The sequence below is a fragment of the Dromiciops gliroides genome, chromosome 5, assembly GCF_019393635.1.
Source record: "Dromiciops gliroides isolate mDroGli1 chromosome 5, mDroGli1.pri, whole genome shotgun sequence".
Lineage (NCBI taxonomy): Eukaryota > Metazoa > Chordata > Mammalia > Microbiotheria > Microbiotheriidae > Dromiciops > Dromiciops gliroides.
The window spans coordinates 161206540-161212871 of NC_057865.1; positions in this window are offsets into that span (position 1 = coordinate 161206540).

Sequence of the window (6332 nt, forward strand, 5' to 3'; positions counted from 1 at the left end):
AGTAAAAGAGAGAAGTAAATTATACGCCAAAGAGACAGAATAGTTATTTATAGACATCATACCTAGAGCAAGAATATTGGCTTTTCAAATTTCTTTATTAATTTTATTGCTCCCCTATGCAAATTTGGTTGATCTAAATTATTAAGAGTTAGATCTGGATAAAATCTGTATTATGAAGAGAAATATTTATTCTAAAAGTGAAAGAATTAAGTATTTTGATTTCTCTTTCTCTTCCCCCTACCCCTGTGTGTGTGTGTGTGTGTGTGTGTGTGTGTGTTATCCAAGGGCAGAAACAATCTACAAAGATTACTGGCTAATGACAACAAAAAATTGAGAAATCCTTACATGAACTTTATAAATTATAAAATGTCTTATATAAAGTATTATTGTTGAATAAAAGTATGTGTGAGTATATGTGCGTGTGTGTGTGTGTGTGTGTGTCTATGAGAGAGGGAGAGAACTGAATGATATTTTTTTCTTCAAACAGGCTTTTTCCAAACATGACCACTTAATGAATATACTTCAACTAATATTGTAACATGTACATATAAAGACTTATTTCAACAGGAATACCCAGCGTGGAAACTCCTTCTACCCATTCATATCAACAATTAACTAGAAATTTTTATAAACATTACCTAGGGCCCTGAGAGCTTGTGATTTTTGTTTTTGTTTTTGTTTTGTTTTTGTTTGTTTTTTGGTAAGGCAATTGGGGTTAAGTGACTTGCCCAGGGTCACACAGCTAGTAAGTGTCAAGTGTCTGAGGCTGAATTTGAACCCAGGTCCTCCTGAATCCAGGGCCTGTGCTTTATCCACTGCGCCACCTAGCTGCCCCTTGTGATTTTAACATGGTCACACAAAATAGATACTGGTCAGAACTTGAAGTCTTCCAGATTATAAGATCCTGTCTATAACACCATGGTGCTTTCCCTCTATAATAATTACTTTATAATGTACTTGTTGATAATTTACAAAGCACATTCTCATGACAATCATTTGAGGTATTCCAGATATGTGCTAACCCCATTTTTTTTCAGATGAGGAAAATGGGATTGATAACATTTCAATAACTTGTCTAAATTCATTCAGTAAGTGACATAGCCTTGATAAGAATGATTTTTCCAATTTTATAATCAAAGCTTCTTCTACTACATCTTCTATCCATGAATTCTAATACCATTCTATACTATCATATGTAAAACTGTCACTATTAAGCTATAAACAATTTTTGTTGTTTTTGTTCAAAGCTTTATAAATTGTTGTTGCCCAAATATTACCTTTTCATATTCTTATGTACTTAATCACATTGCACAAAGATCCCAAATTATTAAAAAAATTTTCCCTCATTTACCTGTATATTTTACATGTCAAATAACTTATCCAAAATTAACACATAAGTGCTTCTATTTCTTCTTCTCTCTGCAAGTGTAGACATAAGCTTAGCATTTTGGTCCATGGCTAAATTTGTCCTTGAAAAGGTATAACCCTGGACTTCTGAAAAGCTGAGCTATCATTATTTCCTTCTCAATCATCTCTAGCCTAATGTGCATTTTTCTTTCCAACTCTGAAGGTCAGGATATTGTCCAGTCTGGGAACAGAAAAGAGACTAACTTTTTTGTATTTTTAACTATTTTTTGAAGGAAAGCTAAAAACTGTCTTGCCTGCTAGGAGCCAAGGCTTCCTACTGCTCTAAAATTGGCAGCTCATTATTTCTGAAATGGATGCACTTCATGCAGCCTCCTAAGTATTCCCTATTCTTTGTTCTATTGCCCCAAAACTTGAAATCTTTGAGATTATTAAACATGAAATTTTCCAACCTTGAAGGAAGATTACCTCAAAGGAGTTTTGGAGGTTGTGGTCAGGTTTAAAAGAATAGGTCCCATTATATTTTATCATGTTAATTATTGTGTTGTTGTATTTATCATTGTTGTTAATCAATTTATAGTAGCATGGACTGGAAATAGGAGGATGTTTGACCTTTTTAGCCATCTATAGTGTATTTCTCCTGATAACTGAGAATCCTATCATTTGGGCTTCCTCTCATTATTCCACTTTTCTTTATGTTGAGATATTTAATCACTCTAGTCGCAGAATCTTTGAATATTAGATTTTGGAAGAATCCATAGAGGTCAACCAGTCCATACGTGTAGGTCCTGATAGAAGATGGAAGGCCCCTAGGATAACACTTGTAGTAAGTGTCATAGAATACCAAGACCTTCGGAGCTGAGATGGTTTCATTTTCTGCATTTGGATCATCAGCACCTAGCATAGTATACAGAAGATAATATACACAATAAAATTGTTGATTGATTGGCAAAGCTGGCATGCATTATTAAACTTAAGCTCTATTCAACAAAATGCTTTTAGGAAATGGCATTATCATAAAGATTATTCACAAAATTTTAATCTTACCAAGTCTTTCATGGTAGAACATGTTAGATAGGAATGAAATTTAGCACATAATTATAGGAATTAAATTCTAATAGAACTGTGAAATGACAAACTTTCCTGATTTATTCTTTCTCTCTGAATTAATCAGTTATTTTACTTAATCCCTTTTATAACAGATATATTTCAAAGAACAATCTGTTATTTTCATTTGTAAGTAAATAAACTCTATTTATAGAAATCTGTACATGGAGGCAACCTGATCTATGAATTTATAGATAAGTTTTTATGAGTTTCTGGAGGCACATAGAAGTCAAGTGATTCTTCACAAAACTAATAAATATCAAAGAAGGCAGGATTTGAATTTAAGTCCCCTTGACTCCAAGTTAAAACTCACATCACTATAATATACATGTCCCTGTATATAGGTGTAATCCCAAGCAAAAATGAAGTATTGTTACTGGTTTGTTGTTGTTTTACATCTTTAGGGAAGTGGATTGTTTTTAATGTAATAATCAGAAAATGGTTTTTTTTCCCAGGTTCAAGAAAACTTGATTTTAAGCTTAAAAAGTCATTAGTTCTATTTTGTCAAAACTTCTCTTGATGCATCTATTGATATAATCATGTTTTGTTTCATGTTTCTGGTATTAATATCATCTATGATCTTGTTTATATTTTGAAAAATTATTCATTCAACAAGCTTTTCACCAAGGTGTAGATTCAGATGTATGAGATAATATACTTGAGAACACTATGTGATAATGAATCTGTGAACAATGTGTGTGTGTGTGTGTGTATGTGTAAGTATGATCATTCATTTGTGTAAGCATTACCACTGCAGAGTATCCTATTAATATTAAATGTGTCACCTTGGAGGGGTAACATCACTTTGAACCATTCAGACTCCTTAGCACATAAGGAGTGACAGTTTCTTCTCTGAAGGTGGAGGGGCATATTTTTTGACAAGGGAAAAAAAAAGAAGATGGTTTACACTGGATAGGGGGAGGTCAGAGGATGGGTGATCTTGTCAGCAAAGGAGAAGCCTGAGGACACTAGAGATGTGAGGTGACAGCTGCTGAAAAGCAAGAGAGGCACATTGAACGAGGACATGAAGGAAATCTCCAAATTTGGAGATGGCAGGCATTGAAGACATTTTTTCCCCTCTTAATAATGTTGCCTTAGGGCTGTTCCTGCTTACATCTTTTAGGACACTTGGTTTTACTTTTTTTTCCCCCATTCTAATTATAAATGTCCACAGCTTAGGTTCCTACTACATTTATGGAGGAAAAATTTCCACAGTAAAATTAGTATCACCTTTGGTGTTATTATTTATAAAATCTTCATATGGCAATAGTTCCTTTTGGAAACGCCATGCATTATATATGGCATTAGCCCACAGAACTGAACTTTCTCCTTTTTCATACTACTTATCACTATTAGAAGTTGACTTTTATCATTGTTAATAACCTTATGTGACAATATATTATCTTCACATTTCAGAATTAGTATCTTCACAACTGAGATACTAATAATTGTATCTTGATTATTATCTTTGCTTTAAATATGTTTCATTACTCAAAACGTATCTTCCCAGAAATCAGATAAATAGAATCAAACAAGCATTCCTTTTTCTTGTTTAAAATGATAAACTTTTTTTAAAGATTTGAGTTTCAAATTTTATCTCCCTTTCCTATCCCTCTACTTTCTCCAAGGGGAGCAGATATAGATTTTACTTGTGCAATTATGTAAAACATCACCATATTAGTTCTTTTGTACAAGAAAATTTGGATAAAAGAAAAAAAAGAGTGAAAAATAATATGGTTCTTTTTTTGGAGGTAGATAGTATGCTTCAATTTTAGTCCTTTAGGATTGTCCTGGATCATTGTATTACTGAAAATAGTTGTTTATCATTTACAGTTCTTCCTCAAACAATATTGCTGTCGCTGTGCACAACATTCTCCTGGTTCTGCTCACTTCACTATACATCAGTTTATACAAGTCTTTCCACTTGCTGTTTCCTATAGCAAAATAATATTCCATCACAGTCATATACCATAGCTTCAAACAAGCATTTCTTAAGTATACAAGTGACAATATTTGGTTTTATACTAAGGATTCAAAAACAAAATTTTAAATAGCCTCTAATCCTATTGGAGGTTATATCATGTAAATATTGACTAAATGCCTACTAAATGTCATTGAAAGAAAAAAAAAGTATTGCCTTTTATATTAACTCCAATGAGTTAATAGTCTAATAAGAGTAGGAAAACATATCCATTATAAAAGGATGGAAGGAAAGAAGGAAGGAAGGGAAAGAGGAAGGAAGAAAAAGAGAGAAAGAAAAAGGAAGAAAAAAGGTAGAAAGAGAAAAAAGAAAGGATTAAAATCAGCATAAGGCAAGACTTTAAAAAGAATGGTAGAGGACATATTTTCTTCAAAAGAGGGATCAGTAACATAAGGAGGCTTTATAAAAGAGACAAGATTTAAAGTAGGTATCAAATCATAGGCAAGAATGATAGAAATTGAAGTGAAGGGGATAGAAATTACAAAGAGAACTTAAAAATAAAATCAATGCCATGATGGTTGGGGGGGGGGGGAAGGAGGAGTTCTTCAGAAAAGAAGGTAGAAATAAATGACTTTGAGTATCACATTTATTGTCATTAGTTGCATTTCAAAATGGTTTTATTATGAAACCTATTGACAACATAAATTTAGAAGCTATTCACATAAGCAACTAGATGGCACAATGGGTAGAGTGATAAACCTGGAGTAAGGAAAACCAGTGTTCAAATCCAATCTTAGATACTGACTAGTGCCATGATCCTGAGCAAGTCAATTAAACTATATCTACCTCAGTTTCCTAATCTGTAAAATAATGTAAAAATAGCAACTCACTCCACGGGTTATTGTGAGGGAAAAAATAAGAAAATATATATAAAATATATTGCAATCCTTAAATTGCTATATACATGCTAATTATTATTAATACCATACTCTTCTTCCCAAGAGATTTCTCTTTGGTTCTGCATTATGCAAAATTATTATTTTTTAAATACAATATTGATGAACAAAAAAATGATAAATTTGTGATGACATGAAAATTTGAGAAGAAAATCTGTTCAATGATAGTATACAGATTTTCAAAAGATGGAAAAGGCAAGATCCAATATGATGGAGTATGATGGCCATAAAGATAAATTCTTATATTTAGATAAAAACTGTAAATGTCATAAGTACATGATGAAGAAAGTGTGGTTAGGTAACAGTTAATGTAAAAAAGGTAAGAGGAATTTCATGAAGTGCAAATAGTATCTCCAGGATAGTTTTACAATGTCAGCAGGACACCTAGGCCCAGTTACTTTGTCAGTCAAAACATGTTCTTATTGCATTCCATATTCACAGCCTTATATTACACCTTCCAAAGGGAATTCCAACTAAGTAGAATGATCCTTCCATTTCAGAACTTTAAAAGTACTTGAGAAATCAAAGCAGGATCATATTAGGAAAACTGAGAGCCCTTTAAAGGTACCTGGTCTGCTTGATCCTCTTTTTCTCTACCTTTGTTGACGACTAATTTCTGTATCTTGTCAAACTGAGATTAAATTGATTCTACATCATCTTATATTGATCCTTTTTACAATTGATTTTCTTCTTTAACTGCTTAAGTCATGGTTCCCTGTGTCTGAATTTAGTTCAGAATTCACCTGGCCTGTAATGGGTTAAGTTTAGTAATCCAGTTCTCTTGTTAACCACTATTTTATTCTTTCCTCAAGTGATTCTGCTATCCTTGGGGAATGTGGGTGAACACAAGGGAATTACGTCTTGTATCTTTATAACACCAAGGTATCTTTCAAGAATATCTGGTTTGCTCTCCAAAGAAGTATGACCCACTATCTTTCAACCCTGCAAGGGGACTCAAATAATTAACATTTCTTAAAGAAAGA